We start from the raw sequence: 21,735 nt of genomic DNA, 5'->3' as shown, positions 1-21,735 counted from the left end.
GGTAGACTCGCCCCATACGAGAGATTTGTCAGCAGTTCTATAAAAATATACAGTAACAGCGTAACTGTTAATATTTTCTAAAATCGATTTCACAGCTTTAAAGAGGGATAAATAGCGATTCCGAAACACCTATTAAAAGCCTTTTTTTCTTTAATATTTACAAAAGTTTGACCACTTGAAAGTTGACAAACTGAAAAAATGGGTAGACTCGCCCCGTTTACGGTAGTTGTTTCTTTTTCAAGCATGAATGTTCTCCTTATTTATCGAAATATTTCGCCATGTCTGGGATTCCAGTAAGACTACGAAACTCTAATATTTTTTAATAATTTTATGATAAACCGTAAAAGGTAGCAATAATTAAATTTCTGTCTGACGTGTTTAACCTTTAAAAGCTTTTATATTGTTTTGAAAGCATATTTGTATAATTTGATAATGAAATAAAACGGATCTGTATGCATGATTACTTAAATCCAATACCGTAATGGTCCTTTCTTAACTAGCAACGGAGCATAATTAGTTCATCGAGTGCTGAATCAACTGCAGAAAAGGGAATCTATAGTTAGCAGCAAGGGTACTAGAGGAATTTAAGCTCGGAATTTAAGAACGAAGAGTCAGAACATATGTGAACACATAAATTGAAGATGCCAAAACTTTTTAACAACTAAGGTGATTGAAAACGACATGTATTATGCATTGAAATAAATTCTGCTCTCATTTGCAATTTTCGCTGTCTCCTTGGCAACTCATCTGAAATGATCCCCTTTACCCCCTATAAAATATTTCATTCAACATTTTAGTTAGCAATTGGGTCAATTTATTCTAAGCTGTTTTTAAGCTTTTATTATTTACGTTGTCCTCCTGATAAAAAGTATCATTTTTTGGTGTTTAAAACATAACTTTCGTTTAGATTATGAAGTATTTTTTTTCTTTCCTAGCAGTTAATTACTTATATTGCGAATTAAAAAATTACATTATCGAATATATTTTTTGAGGAATACTAGAATAATTCTGCTTTTAGTGCAGTAAACTTCTATAGGATGCGTCTGGAAAAAAACGACATTGAATTTATTGCAAAGCTAATACTGTGTTCCAGCTTGTTCGGACGCGTTGGAATCGGCAAAAGTGGTGATCAGTTTACTTATGCATTACCACAATTTCACCTCCGTCCTTCAGAGGACAGACCTTTTCTTAAGCGTTCTTAATTTTGTTAGTTGTTCTAAATGAGGTTTTTCCGTAGAAGTTTTAAGTGCAAAACAAAAGGAAGTTTAGAAGGAGTCTTGTTTGAATCATGATATGGCAGGAAAATCGTTGGCACTTTTGAATTGGCAAAGAAGTAATTCTCAAAGAATGCGAAGTGTCAAAGTGCGTTGCTGTTTTAAAGTTAGAAAAAGATCGCTATGTCCATTTGGGACTTATTGGTACGTTTGATGTTTATGCCATTATATAAACACTCAAACAACTGTCTGAGTTCATAAATTCTATTACGCGAGTCACATTTCCTTTGGCTATGGTAAATTATAACTTTCCAGCACGAACTTCGTCACGACCAAAAAGGAAAAATTTTGAAATTTAAAACGAGCTCGTTTTCTCCTAATGTTACTGTTATTTAGTGACAATGATGAAAATAAAAGTTGTTCATTATTACCTTCAGGAACAAAATGTACAAAGCTCATTTTTCGTGCTATTCCCGAGTCATTAAAATAGTTTTTACCTTTTTCTTGGAAAAAAGGGGAAAAGGGACCCCATGTCATAAAAAAATAGAAAATTTTATTGTATAGCAAACCGAATATTTTGATTTCATTGAGTTAAAACCCTTATGGAACTATTAACTATAGTTACTGCTGCTGCCATCTAGTGATGCTTGTGAAAAGTAAATTTCATTATTTACTTTCATAACAAAAAAAATCCAACTTATTTGGTATAATAAGAAAAGGCACACTTTTGAAAATATGCGAGAACATTCATCTCAAATATTATTTATTTCTATTTCAAGTGAAGAAATTAAGCACAACCGATTCACAAGTGACGTGCCTCCTCTCACTTTGCTTCTTTTGCGCTGGATCTTATATTATGCTCTGGTTGGAAATGTGCTTCGCTATATGTTGCTCGCCCTATAAGTTGCTTTTTTTGTATAGCATACAGCACTAAGCTGTTCCCTACGATAGTTACGCATTCCAAGAGCTGGAAATCTTCTCCTTACTATTATATTCTTTGTCTGAGCGTTCTACAACACGTAGAAGCTTCGCAATACATCCAGTGACATAATTTTTCGGACACACCATGCGCACTTTGAAAGTGTTTGATTTGAACTTAAAATAATAATAACAATAACCAGATAAATGAATGTTATTTGTCAGAAGTACAGAGTGTGATGTATATGAGAATGCGATATTAAACCTTTTATCGCACTTTTGTCAAGTAATTGATAGCTGTTTCAATTGGAGAAAATTTTGTGTTTTTTTAAAATAAGTATTGTTGTAATTGAAAACTGTAAAAAAAAAGAGTGTAAAACATATTTGACAAATAATGCACCGAATTAAGTGTTTTTTGTGTAATGTTATGTGTTTCACAGATGCAATACTGCATAATAATTAAAAAAAAAGATCTTAGTAAAAATCTTATGTTTAGGTATCCGACTAGTGCAAAAACATAATTTTGGACAAAATTTTCGAATTTGAGTTTCTTATAATTATAGAATCCCTGTACTCTTATCTTTCTAAAAATATTTTACTTTTGTTTATAATTCAACTATTTTCACTGTCATAACAGTTTTTGTGCAAGGTGATAACAGTGAATAAACTAATGAATTTATGTTTTTAAATGCGTTTATATCAAAACCGGTTTTTTTTTCACATTTTGCACCACCTAATAATATGTTGTTTTTAATTCTCATTATGTTGTAATTCTCATGTTGTTTTTAAAATAAATGTCAGGAATTTTTCAAGGGTGTTTATGATTATAGCACACATGTTTTGAACTAAAGACTAAGAGAAAAAAGTTGAGTTAAATTTTTTATGCATGTTTTTTCGCAAAGACAAGTACAGAAATTTTTAAAAAGGGGCTTTTTTAACGACATTGATCCCTAAATTAGTAGTATATGCCCTTACTTTTAAGGTAATAGTTTAATGCTTAGTTGATGGCATTCTTAACAAAATCCTCCGAGGATTTTTTGGTTTGGGTGAATTTTTTACAGTGTTTAGCGTATATGCAAAAAAATTCCTTATTTGCAGATAAAAATGGTAATTTAAAAAAATTAATCAAATAACTATATTTTTTTGCTAGTTTTATAAGTTTTTACTCATAAAACAAACTATTTTTTCTTAAATTTTATATTAAGACTTTAAGAAAAAAGTTATCGAAACTATTCCTATACCTTAAGTTATGTTTGTTTTCATGGAGAATATAAATTCCTGACGTTTCTATACATTCTAAGACTTAGTTTTCAAATTTGCTGAAATTTCCTTTTGCATGCTCCTTAGACATTTAAGCTGTTGAAGTTTAAATGTTTAAATACTTTTTTTTAAAGTAACTTTCGATTATCTGAATATATTTTTTGTAGCAGTTAACAAAATGTGATGAGGCAGAAATATGCCTTTTAAAGTAACAGAATTTGAAAAAATACAAAATACTATTGTACCAGTAATTTTCACTGGTTTCAGTCTTTCATAACATGAACTTCAGTTTGCACAGATATGAGAATACTACAAACTACTGAGGAATCTACGGATTTACTGAGATTTTATCGTGATTTGAACCATGTAATATTTTCTGCAGTTACAGAAATGACTTTGTTTGCAATTTTAGAAAATTGAAGTGTAGATTTTATATTAATGGTTGGAAAAATATCAGCATTTTTATAAACAAGGTGTTTCACGAAAGCTACGTATTTCTAGAAGCCACGTTAAAACGAGGTAAAGAAATAAATAAAATGGGGGTCGCAAACTAATATTTAAAAAAGGAAAAGAGAACAAGATATTAAATCCTAAAGAAGCCAAGACAGCTAGTTTTTAAATCCTGTAGAAGCTAAGACAACAGGTTATTAAATATTGGCGAAGCCATGACAACAAATTATTAAATCCAGGCGAAACCATAACACAGACAGTGGGTGTTTAAAAATCAAAGCCATATTGATTGATGAAGAGATAAGAAACACTTTAAAGCTTCATCAGGAAACCAAACTGGTTTTAATGCGTTTAATTCTAATTTTTTTTCAATAGCAATTCCTCAGATTCTCACAGTCTTTATTTCTTGCTCAGTTGTGTACTAATTTGCGACCTCCAATGTGCGTAATTCTCCGATTTCATTTTCTGACAAGATGGCTATAAAAGATATTAACAGCGTATCAAAAGGAAAACTAAATGCGAAGGATTAGCTCGAATTACTCATTACGTTGGGACTGACAATCCTTCCAAATATTGAAGATACGGATACAATAAAACATGAATTTTCATTTCTCTCTAAAAAAATATTTCTCAATTAAACTGTAATAGAGAATTTTTTGTCAAGTAATTGTTTTATTTAATAACATAAATGATTGTGTTATGTGAAGATAGGTAAATTATTAGGTTGATAGAATACAGCCGTAAAATAATCATTTCTGAAATTAATCAAGTTTTAAGGTTCAATAATTAAAAAAGTTTCAAAAAAATTTCTTGTTGTAAATTAAATATATTTTAAATGTAAAATTGCAGATTTCTTATTTTGATTTTAATATTAGGAATTTTCAGTTATGTTGTTAACTGCAAATGATTTAAAAACATTTCATAAAAATCAATGAATATTGCATGTTTTATTTTATTAAGAAAAGTAAAAATGAATATTTTAATATTATTTTTTAAATTGGAGATATAAAAAGTTAAATGAAAGTTATTGCCTTTCTTTCATTGAGGAAACTGAAAACGAATAATTTTTATAAAAGTTTTGAGTTAAGTTGAGTAAAGTTTTAAGTTATTGATTTTTTTTTTAAATTTTTGTTTTACACGAAACTATGAAACTCAACGTTTGAAATGTAAATATATTTATAATTTCTCAATTTTGATCTTTAAATCGTTATTTTAAAATTCAGATCAATTTCGTTTAAAAAAAGGTTGTTTTTTCGATTTTTCTTCTTCATTTGTAGGTGTGTTTAAAAATATTGTACAAGAAATAACCTTTTATCTTCATTTCTACAATTTTGTTGCTTTTAAACAATGACAAAATTTTTAAGTATTTTTCCAATTTTTTTCGCTATGCTTTATTTTATTATTATTTTTTTAACTGATATGTCAAGACATTTTTCATTGTGAATACATATTTGTGAATGCACATTTTTCATTGTAAATTAAATACATTTTTAATTCTGAGTCAATTTTTTAAAACAATTCTTTGAAGAGAATTTAAAATTTAAACGTTGGCTAATGACATAATTGGGTGATAAATTTCCACTTAATAATTTATTCTTCAAGGGTTTCTTTATTAAAAGGACAAAAAGTAAAAACTTTAAAAGAACTTAACCAGGTGTTACTTTCTTTCTAGAACTCTTTCTAGGATTTCTAGATAGGACTTACTATCTAGAAGTCTATGAAAATAGTAGTATTTTAATTTAAAATAGTTATTTCTTGTTACAATAAAAAAAGAAACATCATCTCAAAATTCAGTCTTTTTTCATCTCAAAATTCAGTTTAAAGAAAAGTGAGCTCTTTATAGAAAAAAAAACTTACTGTAATATCGTCAAAAGTAAATGCTTTTAATGAAGTATTACAATCGTAGTACCTACACTGCATTTATATATTTCTAATATCGCTTTCAATGTGTTTTATTGATGTTTGCACTAAGAACTTAATGAATATTGTAATTGTAATAAATATGGCTTATACTGTGTTTATTCATCTGTGATACGTGGCATAGCATGTCTAGTCATGTCCCGTCATGTTCTGTTTGTGCATACTCATTTGTTTTAATAAATTAAAATTATATGGTAAATTATATGGAATTTTGTGGCAGAAAAAGCATACTTGTTTAAAGCATACTGTACCAATAATAATAAAACTGACATTTTCAATGTATAATACTCAAAATAAGAAACGGACCACCCTGAAAAAACTTTCGATCTAATGGTTGGATTTTCGCGTTCGAGGACTCAACAAAAACGGACAAAAAAAACGAATACCTAATAGTTTGAGGGTGTAACTTCAAATATGCCAATAATAAATGCACTCAATATTTTAAGTTACGAAATCAGACACAAAAACGTACTTTCTCTGAATAAGCATACAACATTTTTTCGACGGATTTGGATTTCTGACCCCCAATAGCCGCAATCTGGGAAATATAATCCCAATACTTTGGTCAGGAGAGCGCTCCAAGGTTTAGACCCCTTAATGTTAATTTAACTTTTCGCGCATTTCACTATATCTCAAGAACATCTTTAAAAGAACATCTTACTAAGAGAAAGAACGTTTTTGTGTCTGATTCCGTATCTTAAAATGTCGTCTGTACTTATTAATTAGTATATTTGAAGTCATCCCCTAGAGCCATTAAGATTGAATCCTAGAACATGAAAATCCGATCATTAGGATCAAAAGTTATTTAGAATGGTCCGTTTTTAATTTTTCACGGTGTACCTTTTCTTAGCATCTAAACAAGATATTTCTAAAGTTTTCTTTCATAACATATTTGCATATTCATGTTTGCAGTGTGATAACTATTAATACACATCTTTGGCAAAAAAAAATTTAAAATGTATGAACTGAGAGCTTTTAATTTTTTTTAAAGTTTCATCAAAAGTCTTTCATAACTCAAGGAAATATTCCAGTTAACGTTAAAATATTATCACAGCATACAACTGATATAGTCTCAATTATCCCAAAAAAATTAAGAAATTTAAAAATTAAAATCATCGTAAGTAGTTTCTCAGAAAAGGTACGTCAGAAAAGGTCAGTTTTAACATGATTGATTTATATGCCCTACCGAAGGCCCTTAAAAACTGTAATTTAAAAAAATCCTGTGTGATTATTGTGCAAAATTGTCTTTTCTAATAATTTAAAATTATTTATCATATTATTTCATTACCATTAAATAAAAAAAATTTTAAAGGAGTTTTCATTTTTATTTCAGTTCTCTGAATTTATAATTAATTTGTAAATTAGTGAAGTAAGTCTATTATTTTTTTAAAACTAACGATATAAAGTTTGAAATCGCATTTTCTATTCCGGGCTCTAGTAAGCCCAATTGGGCATTGAATAGACAGGATAATAATAAGATAGACATATAATACTATGTCTATCCAATTATATTTAAGGAACACATTATAATAGATAGACATAGAATAGTTTAATGGACGGACATACATTTAAAGACCATCAGATATTAAATCATAGGACAGAGTTTGTGAAGGTACATAATATGTTGAAACAATAACGATCAACGCATGTTGTTCACAAAAATAATGCTTTACTCAACCTATCACTATAATACATACTATAATACATACTATTATACATTAAGTTTAATCGCTAGGTGCAGAGAGAGCCCAGGGTTGATAACAGTTGTTGTTGTTGTTAATTTACGTCGCACTAGAGCTGCACAATGGGCTATTGGCGACGGTCTGGGAAACATCCCGGAGGATGATCCGAAGACATGCCATCACAATTTTGATCCTCTGCAGAGGGGATGGGGCCTCCGCTTCGGTAGCCCGACGACCTGCACGTGAAGTCGAGCACTTTACGGTAGCACAGTTTAATGAGGACCAATACCACACACCCTCGGTCCTTACGCAGACTGATCCAAGTGGTCACCCACCCGCACACTGACCGTAGCCAGTGATGCTTGACTTCGGTGATCTGCTGGGAACCGTGTCTTAACGATCAGTCCACTGCGGGACGGTTGATAACAGATTCAGCCTTTTTGTGTCTTTTCTGTATCATCTGACTCAATTTAAGTAATTTTAAACCCAACCCAAAGAATACATGCATATTAGAGTGCTCAGTACAAAAAAAAACGCTTAGAAACCTTTGTTCAGTACAGATAGCACAAGTTAGAGAAACAGAGCACAAATTAAACCGAGGGACCCGTCAGTGATCATCATCAACAACATCTAACTCCTGGTCACAAAGAACTTTACCAACCCTTATATCTGCTGAATCCAACATTTACCGATATCGTGAACTTATCCTTCGATCCCCGGATCAAACTCCAATCGCCCTACAAATTCTTCCAAGCCACAAAGCGTTTTTAACCTTTTACTGCAACTTTCAACTGTTCAGTGAAATGATCGTGAAGACACGGTTCACAGTAGAACTCCGAAATCCAGCATCACTGGCTGTGGTCAGTAAGTGGAAGCGTGACCACTTTGATCAGCCTGCGTAGGCACCGAGGTTGAGCGGTATTGGTCCTCTTTAAACTGTTCTACCGTGAAGTGCTCGATTTCGCGCTCAGGTCATCGGGCTACCAAAGCAGGGGAGACATCTCCTTTGCAGAAGATCAAAATTGCGATGGCATATCCGTTAGTGATCATCCTCAGGGATGTTTCCCTGACCGTCGCCAATAGCCAATTAAAAAAGCTCTAGTGCAACGTAAATAAAGTACCTTCCTACCTGTCGCACTTTTCTACAATCTACATACAACTCCTGAGGTAGGGGCTTCCCTGACCGAGCAGTATCACGCGCCAAAAGCTATGTAAAGCGTGGAGGTAGCGGATTTGGTCCCATTGTAACCTTAGATGAATCGTCGTGCTGTCCGTCTCTGTATTGTGCTATCTATTTTTCTATTTGACAAAGGTTTATAAGCCTAAATTGGGCACACAAGCCTGCAAATGTGTGTAATTCCAATTTAAGAAAGCCCAAAGATTGTTTATTGTTTTTCAATAGTTGAAAAAAATTCTAATATTTCGGATTTGGACTGGGGATTATTCAAACACAAATCTGTTCAAGTACGTCACCTTTCTTAAATAAAGCCAGATGGTAAACAATTGCTCAAGGTAAGTTAACAAAAATAATATTTGTTATACTGTTGATTATATGAAAAGTTAGAATCTGATAAATTATTTTTTATTATTGCTTTAAAAAAAGTACGAAATCCAAATTAGTATAAAAATCATACAGCAAAAAGAATTTGAAAACTGATACAAGATGTTTTGTATTTAATATGAAGCTTAAAATTTTTTACCTAAAATTTAGTAATACGATATACTTTCTTTCATTTAGTTTATTCATATTGCTCTTAATTTTTGAAACTCAGATTGTTAACTATATTTTGAGGCTCAGAAACTAAATTATTTACAGAGCTTAGATTATTTTCAAGCTTCAAGTAGTTTATGTATAGTGTTTGTATCAATACTTATAACGATGCACCAATGATAGATTCATGGGTGAAATTATCATACCAGTTCACAGCATTTAAATGAAAATATATTTTTTAATTATAAACTTGCCACTTTTAATTTTTAATCTTACTTGACGAGTTAAAAAGTTGATTTTGTTTCTTTAGATCATTTTAATCATTTTGCTAGATCTTATTTTGAATTAAAAGAAAATAAAGGAAAATGTTCGTGTTAAAAAACCAAAGTTTTTAATTAATTTTTTTAAATATCATGGTAGGGAAAATAAGTATTTAGCTTAAAATGTTACAAATGCTAATATCGCTCTAATCCAATTTTACGATTAGTTACAAAAATATTCCAAATTAAAAATCATTCACATTTCTAATGAAATTCCATGGTTTAAAATTCTTGATTCCACGGAATCCAATCATTTAACTTTATTCAAATAAGGGTTACGAGTGCCTAACTTAGACAATGGGTGACAATTTAGTTTTAGATCCTTAATTACTTAACTGATATAAGTTATACTCAATATTTTAATAAACTAGACCGCAAAATTGTGATGCATGTACAAGGCTCTAAATAATAATAAAGAAATAATAGTAATAGAAAATAATAATAAAAGAATAATAATAAAAAATTATAATAAAAAATAATAATAAAAAAATAATAATAAAAAATTATAATAAAAAATAATAGTAAAAAAAATAATAACAATAAAAAATAATAATAAAAATTAATAATAAAAAAAATATAAACAGACGAAATAGTTTAATATATCTTAATCTAGTTATTGAATTTTCACGCACTAACATACGATTGTTATATTTTGACAGATTGATTTTAAATATGCTATTTAATTTACGTGGATAACATTTTAAGGTACGGATTCAGATGACAAATCGTATTTTCTCTGAGTAAACGGTCTCAAAATATACATGTCAGGATAACGGTAGAAAGTATAGACCAGTTAATGTAGATTCCTCCTTTAGCGTATTTCGTTAATTTCTGAAACTATTTAGGTAAATAAATAAAAGAAACAACGTTGCACACAATGGGATACCTGTGACGTAGTGTGGTTATCTCGATCCTGATTGGTCACTGAAACGTGGCATTTGTTTACATTAGTAAATGTTCTTTCTATTCTATTTCGAGTTCACGAAGCCTATCAAGTATCGATTCTTTTAAGTGACACATTCTATACTCTTTCATAATAATTCTTTCACAAATATTTCACTTCTTTCACTATACATTTAATTAATCATGTAAAATATTAAAAAAACTAATTATGTAACGAAGTAGCCAGGTACACAAATCAAAAATATATCACAGTTACAATTAAATATATGAACAAATAATAAATCTAATTTAAGTAAAAGAAGTAGACGAGAAAGAATTTCAGCGATTTCGATGCGCGATACGGCTCTTCATTTAAATACTTTCAAGTTAGTTAGCATTCTAACTTGAACAGAAACTTTGCTCAACTTTAATTCGCCATTTTGCTTGTAAACGATCAGCTGGCAGTGACGTCATAGGTCACGTGTGTGGGTATCCGTGATCGTCTTCTTAAAATGCAATTACTCAATTGTAAAATCGTTTATCAATAAATAATTTCATGGAAAAACATTTTTTAAATAATAATTATAATTCAATTTAATAGCGGTCGAAAAGTTTTTGCATTGTAAGATATAAATTTTTTTTATTATTATTTTAAATGTAATTTTAAATAACAAATTCCATAATTCAAACGGAATCAATAGTTTTCTAATTGTATAATTTCCGAATAGTTTAATAGTTTCCTGAAAGTAGAAATTTAAAGTCCAACTTTTTTGAAATGTTATTGCTGATAATACAATGAGTTGTTCTCGTTCAAATTTTGGTTTTTCTGGTTTTACAGCATATTTTAAAATTATGCATGCATGTGTAAATGATATCTTAAAATTTATAAAATGTATGAAAATAATACTTGAGAAAACGAATTTCATAATTGTTTAGAAAAGTTGTTTCAATCACATAAATAGTTTTGTAAATATCGCGAAACTAGCGAAAAGTTAAATTGGCAATAAGAATCATCTTAAACTAGCTAAAATATCTATATCCATATTTCTCTTACACGGCGACAAAAAAAGCCTCAGTACAACTCTCCCGAATGGCAACGCTAGAAAATCGACCAATGACTGCCGCTAAAAATGTCACATGCCAAATCTAGCTGAGATGGCTCAACATATAGCGCTTTTAAAAACGGAAACTGAAATAACCAGAGAGAGCATAAGCTAGGCAGAAGTGAGTAGTCTTTGTCGATAGATCTCTATTTTAGTATTTTGTCGAAAGCGCTTTTTTTCACGAATTTATATATTACGAACTTATTTGACGAATTTTGATTTATATCACGAATTTTTTGTTTTACTAGAATTTATTTGTTTATGCAGGTTTTTCTATTGCAATTCACTTATTTCAATTTTTAATAGACTTAATTATAACCAAAATTATAACCTTTTCAAAGAGATATCAGTTTTAGAAATTTTATCTTAAGATTTTATACTAGTTGAAGCCGGTATGAATGTAGTAATAATAGCGCCACCTACATTAATTAGAAAAAAGTTACTTCCTTGTTGGATTTCATTGCGTATTGTTCTCAGCCAAGAGTCAGTTAATGTAAAACAACCAAAGAGCATACACGCTCGGTTTTTGCATCTCCGCAGCTCTACCAGCGCACCCGCAAAATAAATTGATTACAGTCCACGTTGTCCAAGTTTGATTTTATTTATACACCCCGCAAGCTATCGCAAAACAACTATAGCACATTTCTAATAGGTTTAACGAATTACATGTCATTTATTTGAATTCAAATTTATTTTAATGACTTAGTATTTACTAAAAAGATGTAATTTTTAAAAAAAAATTGTTATGTGGATTTGAATGATTGCTTTGAATTTTTAGAATTTTGTGCATTTGCAATGTACCTAAGTTAGTAGCGAGCGAAGCGAGTTTGGTTTGCGACGCAAACCATATAAGATTGCGTAGCAATTTTCGGGGGTTGGTGAGCGTTAGCGAGCAGGGGGCGCAGCCCACTACTTAAACTTATAATGTTTTTGGTGTCTTATTTATGTCGTAAAGTCCCACGGTGGACTGACCGTAAAGCACGGCTCCCCTTAGATAACTATAGCCCATTGTGAAGCTCTAGTACGACGTTAATTACCTAGTAGATCATCGAAGTTAAGCATGATTGAGCGGGAGGATGACCACTTTGATCAGCCTGCGAAGCAACCCTAGGGTGCTCCGTATCAGTTCTCGTTAAACGTTTCGACCGTGAAGTGCTCTACTTCGTTGGTATGCAAAGGTGGGTGAGCATCCCTCGTTCTAAGCATCAAAATTGTGATGGTATGTCCTCGGATCGTCCTCGGGAATGTTTCCCAAACCATCGAAAATAGCCAATTGTGCAAGCGTGATGGCTCAGAGGATAGAGCGTTTGCCTTCCAATGAAGTGAATCGGGCTATGAGTATCATTGGCTACAGACAGTGAGTAGGTGGATGATCACTTTTATCGGCTTGGGAAGCGACCTAGGGTGTGCGTTATCCGTACTCGTTAAACGTTTCGACCGTAAAGTTCTCAACTTCATTGGGCTACCCAAGCGGGTGAGCAGCCCTCCCTTCAGAGGATCAAAGTTGCGGTGCCATGTCTTCGAATGTTTCTCGGGAATGTCTCTCAAACCGTCGCTAACCAACACCTCCTAGAAAAGAGTAGGCCTCTACACGGGTTACCATAAATATCCTACGTTATGACCGAACGTAATGACATATTTCGTATTTTCAACCACTGCGCAGCTGAGTATCCCGAACGTAATGACATCTTTCTTATTTTTCATCAACTGCGCAGTTAGCTTCGTCACATCGGACTACTAAATTGATCCGTGCTGAGGCCTTCCTTATTCTAGGAGGTGTTGCGCTAACTCTGTGCAGCTCTCGTGTGACGTAAATAAAGTATTAATAGTCTACTGTTACATATTTCATAACTTAAAACACAATTTAATTAGTATAATAGACACAAAGTTTAGACTTTCATACCATTAGGATTGAATTTTTTATGTGAAAATCTTGACCTATAAGCTACATAAAAAGTTATCAGGCTGTTTAGTTATTTGTTACTTTGTACACTGTACATTTTGTGGAGTAATATGATGTTTTATTTTTAAATTTTTTGCTTGTGTTGCTACAGTATACAACTAAAATATTCAGTGCAATTAACTACTAAAGCAACGTAGCTTATCTATCATAAATTTTAGTTTTTTCTTCTTTTTATTTTGACAAGCACCAATGGAAGGCATTTCTGCACTTACTAGTATATTTCTTTATAACGATACCGGAAAATAAAAAATAGCGATAATTTTATTTTACTTATATTTTTTTAAGTAAATATTTTATAACATATAAACGTTTTTAAACAAGATTAAATTATTAATGCATTTAGTTTTAGAAATAAACTTAAGTCTTAATAAAAATCTACACATTGATATCAATATTAAATTAAGTTATATTTTTTAATATTTAAACAAAATTTAACGCACATTGTGACCACCTTAAACTAACACTTTTAAAAAAATAGAAAATTAAGTGGCAGACAAATAAAGAAACGTAGTCAGCCCTTTTCCCACAGCGATCAAGTATACAAGTATCGTTGTCGAACAAAGACGAATTGTGCCGAAACAGTAATTGGTAATTGAAAATAAAACTAAAAATATTGCAATATAAATAGTCTCAGCAAAAAGTATATATTGATGCTTTTTTCGTTCAAATTCGTTTTATTAATGTTACTTGTGCCACTTGCCAATAACAATAAGCCTGCTTGAAATCAAGCGAATTTTTAAGAGAGAGAGTGTGAGTTTCATGTTATTTTAGTGGCGCCATCTATGGCCAAGAATGCGACCATAGACACATACTTAGCAGCCCGTTTTACAGGGAGGACCCAATCATATTCCATTCATTCATTCATTCATGCACCGATCGTAATTTTGACCTGAACCTGAATCTTCAATTCAGTACCCCGAGAGGTATTGATTTGTTGTAGGAACTTGGAGGACGTTGTGACCTCGACAGACTTAACGTGAACCAGTCATTATTTAATGTACGGGGATTTTTCGGGCAGGTGGGATTCGAATTTACGAACACGAGCCCAACTTCTTACCAACCAGGATATTCCCAATTTGTTCTACAACTCTTCACTGAAAATACTCGTTTGAAAAATAAAGTTAAAACAATAATTTATCTCTATAAATTGAAACAACTGGCTATTCTATATGTAATTTGTTACAAACAGTGCATCCCAAAAATTTCGTTCCTAAGTAGTTAAAAAGTATCAACCAGTTACAGTGAAATAATCCTTTCAGTACTCCCAGAAGTCGAAAAGTATCGGTACTGCACCATTGGCTTTTCTTCTTTTTTTTCTTTCTTTTTATTAATACGTTTAATTATTAAACTGTAAATCTTATTTTCTCTATGCTCTCTTATTACACGATTTTAAAATTTTCTAATCAAAATAAATATTCATCAAGCCATCACCATTTAGGTTAGGTACTTTACTGAAAGGTATTTTATTTATATTGCAGTGCAACTGCACAATAAGCTATTAGCGATGATATGGTAGAAGTCTCTGAGGGTGATTCGAAGGCATGCTATCACACTTTTTATCCTCTGCAGTTGAGATGGCTCATCAGTTTTGATAGCCCAAAGACCTGCATGCGAAGTTGAGCACTTCATAGTAAAACAGTTTAAAGAGGACCAATACCCCACACCCTTGGTCCCTACGCATGCTGATCAAAGTTGTTATCCACCAGCTTACTGACCGCAACCAGTGAAGCTTGACTTCAGTGCTTTATTGGGAACCGTATCTTTACGATCTGTCCACTACGGAGCTATCAATGGGACTATCAATTGGGAATCGTATCTTTGCGATTAGTCCATTACGGAACTATCAACGGATGACTATCAACTGGGAATCGTATCTTTATGATCTGTCCACTACAAAACTATCAAAGGGGGCTAGCAACTATCAAATGGGAATCGTATCTTTGCGATCAGTCCACTACGGAATTATCAACGGGAACTATCAATTGGGAATCGTATCTTTATGATTAGTCCACTACGAAACTATCAAAGGGGGGCTATCAACTATCAACTGGAAATCGTATCTTTGCGATCAGTCCACTACAGAATTATCAACGGGGACTATCAACTGGGAATCGTATCTCTACGATCAGAGTCCAGTCCACTACGGAACTATCAACGTTTAGAACTAAAAACCTTGAAATTAATCTAAACTAAGCTTCAGTATATAATCTAATCTTCTTCAACCAAACAAATAATAAGTTCTCAGAGAAGCGTCCTTTTTTTGGTCTTCAAAAAGAAAAGCAAATATGAACAACTATCAAACTAGTCATTTTTAAATATTCGAAAAAAGCACTACACTTAAATGAGTTGAACCAGAAATGTTAAAATGGAAACAAATAAAAACAAATTTGTTTGCATGACATAAAATGAAAATCATTATTCATCGGTAATTTTTATAAATGCTTACTTTCTGAAAATAATATACATAAACCAATTGCTGTAATAGCGATCACTATGAATATCCTAAATCGGACACTCTTTATGGGTAAAAAATCGTAATCCTTTTTGTAAAAAGGTAAGATTTAACTTCAGTTTGAAAATAAAAATTATTTTTGAGAAGTGCATACTCAACCAAACCATTAAATCTCATAGCAAATAAAGAGAAAAAAAACTTTTTTTTTAATTATTTAATCGATAAAAATTACTCTGGGTGAAGTCAAAACTGCTTTTTTTTCATAGGAATAAATCCTTTAAAAGAGATTACCTTACTGTAAGGGAATCTAAACGCAAAGTGAAAATACATGAAGTAGAAGCAATTTAAAATATTTCTCAAACTATTATATAAGCCGATTAAATAATTGTTATAAGTCCCAAAACATCCCTTTTTATAAGTCTCTAAAAGCTATTCTACTAAAATCGGTACTACTGTAGATATAGAAAGTGATTACTTATGAGCTTAATCTTTGGTAATTGCAAAGAGAAACGATATTAAAAATATTCAGTTGATGTCAGAACAAATCTCTTTTTCATTTGTAAAATCAATATCTTTATCTTCTTTGTGTTTTGTTTATACTGCACAAAATGTGTCGTTCAACAAGTGCGATTTAGTTTTGAAATTTGTCATTTTTTCTGTAGAATTGAAGGATTAAATATTCAATTGCGATGTTAAGAAGAAAAAAAAAACATTTGAAATACTTTTAGTAATGCGTTCGCCTTGAATTGCTCGTTAGAATGAAGATTTAATAAATGGATAATAAGTTAAGTTCTGAAATATTTCTCAGCTTTATATCTGTTATTTGCGAAACGAAATATTGTCTTGTGAATTTAAAGGTGGAATTTAAAGTCATAAAAGTTCTTGAAGAAAGTCAAGTATTCCAAAGAATTTTCAGGCTTCCACTAAGACTAAATGTCCGATTTCCACTTCGTTCAATCAAATGTTCCACTAAGACCAATGTCCACTTCGGAATTAGATCCATTTTATAAATTTTAAAAAGTAATAAATACTGTTAGATGAAGAAGAAAATCTATTAAGATTGCCCAAATGAAAAGCTTGAGAAATACCTAAGCAATGGCAGCGCCACCCATCTGAGTTGTGCGCTAAGATAAGAAGGTGCATCGTAGATTGATTATAACTTATTTATCAGTTAAAATAACAGCATTTAAAGTTACTAGACCTGAAAATTTTAATTTTCAGTTAAGAGCTAGTGGTCGGTACACTCCAATATTAGGTTGTTAACACGTTGAGTGCAATGCTAATTTTACATGGCTTGCCCGTCTAGCCAAAATGATTTTCTCAGAATGTATTGCATTAATTTCTTCAAACCATTTCAATAACGATAATAATATAAAAAAATTAAAAGTATTAGAAATTTACTCGAATTATGTGTTTCTAATAATATTGGCTTCGCCGGTTACCGGTGACCCCCGTGGCGTTACGAACAAACTCAGTGCCGGTCACCGGTGACCCCCATGGCATTCAACGTGTTAAAGAAGTTCTGCAACACTTGCGAAATTTCAACTCTTATGAATTTTTATTTTGTGCTGTTTTTTGGTGTTCTTAGTTTAAACTTTCACCAATAAGCTCTAAATGACTTTGGATAAAACTGAACTTCGGGTTTTTATTCGTTATTGTTATAAGCGAGATCTTTCTGCAAGAGTGTTGCTGAACATTTTTAACAACCTACTAACTTAGTCGCCTCTTTTTCTTCAAACCTAATGAGTTGGTTGAGTTTACTGTTCGTGTTCTGGCTCATTCTTCCAGGTCTAGCTGCATGCTAGACCAAGTGCAGGAGGTTGTGAATCCTCACGAAAATCATACACAATAAGAAGTGTAGTTATAAGATCCTCGTGCAAAAGGCAGTGGAGGAGATGTTCTAAGGAGGCCAGAACAACTCCGAATACATGACGTGCACACACCGTCAGAACATGACGTGTACACGCTATAAGATTTCTGACCATCAATACATGAAAGCTTCCTATATGTCCAGTCATGAACCAGCTGATGGCGCTCTACAGCTCTAACACTCGCAATCTAGAGGGCATTTTATCGAATTTGTGAAATGTAAACATTGTCCATTTGTAAATTGCCTATTTTGTATTTGAATTTAAAATACATAAATAACTCTCGCTCCTGCTGCCGATTTTGGAAACAGTTATAAATCAGATTCAAAATCCATAATGCCATTTTAAAGATGCCGCTTACAAAAAAAGCTTATAAAGTATTTTTTTGGTTGCAATATAAACTAAAAGAAAATTTTTAATTTTCTATGCACATTAAAAGAGATGATTTTTTTAAAAGAAAAAGTTTTTGAAAAAATTAGAAAACTAATTATTTTGAAGAAAAAATTTTAGTTATCAATATTTTATCTGAAATCGATATTTTCATGTCCAAAATCCTTTTTTGAGGTGTGATGGGTGGATTATTTTTTTAATGGGACTGCAAATTTCATGATCACGCTATGGAAAAGTAAATGATGTATCCCAATTTTGATCATTTTGTTTTGTTTTTCGCTTTTCTTTTATTAATTAGCCAGATTTAATTTATTAGGCAGTTGAATTATATTACTTTAAAGTAGGTTTCTTAATTTGGCGAAGTACAGCTCTTTCAAGCCCGTTTCAGTTTTCAAATTTTGCATTCAATCAAAAGAGCTATGTTGATATTACTTATGCTCCACTTCCCAATATCAGCAAGCCTGCTTGTAAATTCAAGCGAGTTTTCTTTAAGGCAGAGAGTGCGTTTCTTGTTTTATAGTGGCGCCATCTATGGCCAAGAATACGACTTTAGCCACACACATCACAGTCCATTTTAGAGGGAGGATCCAATCATACTCCATTCATTCATCCACGTATCGTAATCTTGAATAGAACCATATAACGATCAATCTCCTATTTAGTACATCAAGAGGTATTAATGTAGGGGAACTTGGAGGGCTTCGACAGATTTATCATGTACCAGTCACTATTTAATATACAGGGATTCTTCGGCCGTCTGAAAACGAACTCACGAACGCGAGTCCAACTTCCTACCAACCAGGCTATCCCGGTTAGCAAAATACCTGTATGTTTCTACAAATGAATTCTCAGTTCTGTTATTCGTGAAGAAATAGGACACCAATACATTTGCATGGAGCTACTAGAATATGATCGTCATACCATTAGTATAACCAGAATAAAATTTTACATTTTTTTAAGTTTTATTCATTCAATTTATCACAACATGTGAGTTATGAATCAAATCTAAGAGTAATTTTACATTAATAATTTTTGAAAGGAAAATAAGCACCCGTTTATAAATTTTTAATTGGATGACATGAATTATAACAAGTAGAGTAATGTAGTATTGATAATTGTTGAAAGGAAAATAAGCATCTGTTTATAATTAATTTTCTAATTGGATGACATGAATTATAACCAGTACAGTAATGTAAAATTAATAATTGAAAGGAAAAATAAGTATCAGTTTCAAATTTTTTAATAGGATGACATGAATTATAGCCAGTTCATAAATATTTTGAGACAATTCACTTTTTATCAACAGATTCATACAGCGTAAATATGCACAAATATAAAATAAATAGTGATATACACAAATACTAAAATAAACATTTCGAAACAATTATCATTTGAATCCACAGTTTAGAAAAGGAATAAAAGAGAAATTGAAAAGAGAGAGAAAATTAATTTAATTAAATTAATTAAAATTATTATTGAAATTAATTTTATTTAACCTCTTCCCTACTGAAGTATAAAGGAATACAGCAAAAAATATTTTACAGTTCCGAAATTTATGATAAGATTAAGAAAAAAATTTAATATACTGCCAGGGAGCTAATAATTTTAGTTACACATGCGTGAACCTCAGTAAGTAATAGTAATATAAATATTTCAAATGTTAAATTGCACCTTAAGTGGGAATAAAATATGCATATTAAATTATTATCAATTTAAAAATCCAACTATTTCAAGCGTTAAATTGCATCTACAGTATGAATAAAATATGTATATTATTATATTATTATCAATTTAAAAATATAACTATTTCAAATGTTAAATTGCATCTAAAGTATGAATAAAATATGCATATTATTATATTATTATCAATTTAAAAATATAAATATTTCAAATGTTAAATTGTATCTAAAGTAGGAATAAAATATGCATATTACGAGTATTACATTATTATCAATTTAAATACAATGATGGTTAGATTTAATAATTATTTAAGAAAATTAAATTTTGAAAAATACAAAGTTTTATTTTAGTACAATGCAATGCTGCATTAAATCTCAGTTTCAAAACTTTTTAACTATGCAAACCACGCAGAATAAATAATTACATCAGTTATTTATTCTGGAATAAATAATTAATTATATTATTTATTCTCAATTATTTATTCTATTATCTATCTAGAGATTAATTATCAAAAAATATTTTATTCTTGGGGTAAAATTTTAAAGTCATGGGGAAAAAAAACACTAAAAGTTAAAGTTATTAAATATATGTATGTAGTTAATTAATTAGTGTAGTTAGAACAACTAATTAATTTAGTTTTTTATGTAATTAAAATACACGTAGAAATATTTATAAATAGATATCTAATTGAATACCGTAAACCGGGGCGAGTCTACCCATTTTTTCAGTTTGTCNTTTTTTTATTTGCAATTTAAAATAATGAAAATTAACTAAGACTAAAATGGGTAGACTCGCCCCTGGATGGGTAGACTCGCCCCGGTTTACGGTACTCATAATACTATAAGATTTCACTTGACTACTACGCTGTTATAAATTTCGCCAAACATACATGGACCTGCAGCCCCTGGCCAAATTATTAGACGCGCTATAAGATTCTATGTAAAATATTAATTATCAGGTAATACTATACACATTTATTGTTTTTCTGTGACTGAAACCGGTTTGCACTTGTTTACTTTCGTGTATCACTTATTTAAATTAGGCAATATATATAATATAAATTTGACAATTGGAAGGATTAGACGATATATTATATAAATAAAGAATATTTATTATATCAGGTATTATATTAGTATATTATAATAATTAGACCAAATTACTTGACGCACTGTAGTGTTTTACTAATTGCATGCTTTGCATGAGTTAGTATGCAATACTTTTATATTTAAACATACTTGTAATGAGTTTTTATTCAGGAGTTTTTTATATACTTCATATTCGTATTTATTTTTAACGTATCGCATTACAATGTTAACCAATTTATACACAAACGTAAACAAATGCAAACCGGTTTCAGCAGCGAAAAACAATAAAGCTGTATATTATCACCTGATAATTAAGATTTTACATAGAATCATATAGTGCGTCTAATAATTTGGCCAGGGGCTGTACATGTTCTTGACTGTATTATTCTTAAATATAAATTTAAAAGCTTCATGCAGATCACAGAACTACTAAGTCAAAAGAAAAAAATTATTTTCAGAATAACCAAATTATATAATGTTTAAAATTACTATCGTTTTCGAACACGCATAATTTTTTAAAAATTACTTTTGCTTAAGTGGAATTCTATCCAAATAAATTACATCTATTGTAATCCCCAGAAAGTTTAAACATCCACAAATGTTTTAGTGTAGGTAAAACTATAAATTTTCTTATAGTATGCTCATAAAAGTTAAGAAGCAATCGACCACATATGTAGAGCGGGTTAATGAATAGGTTAAAATAAGAAAACATACAAATCTTTAAATTTCAGTTATGACATACAATGAGCATTTAGCATTAAATAAGCTACTTAAATCACCCTGAGAAACATTTTTTGAACCAAGATTTGTTTTGGGGACTCATTCGTCCTCAAAACT

The 21,735-nt window shown here is 30.9% G+C and overlaps 1 protein-coding gene across 1 annotated transcript in view; it reads right to left on the bottom strand.

Annotated features, from left to right (window-relative positions):
• LOC107444215 (ras association domain-containing protein 8) overlaps window positions 1–10,785 on the bottom strand; it is a 376,108-nt gene extending 365,323 nt beyond the window's left edge. Inside the window, exon 1 of the mRNA XM_071183996.1 lies at window positions 10,774–10,785. The gene's annotated coding sequence lies outside the window, so the exon portion shown is untranslated. The remainder of the gene's footprint in view (window positions 1–10,773) is intronic.
• Between the last annotated feature and the right edge of the window lie 10,950 nt (window positions 10,786–21,735).

Source organism: Parasteatoda tepidariorum, chromosome 8 (assembly GCF_043381705.1).
Source record: "Parasteatoda tepidariorum isolate YZ-2023 chromosome 8, CAS_Ptep_4.0, whole genome shotgun sequence".
NCBI lineage: Eukaryota > Metazoa > Arthropoda > Arachnida > Araneae > Theridiidae > Parasteatoda > Parasteatoda tepidariorum.
This window is presented reverse-complemented; position numbering and strand designations above follow the sequence as displayed.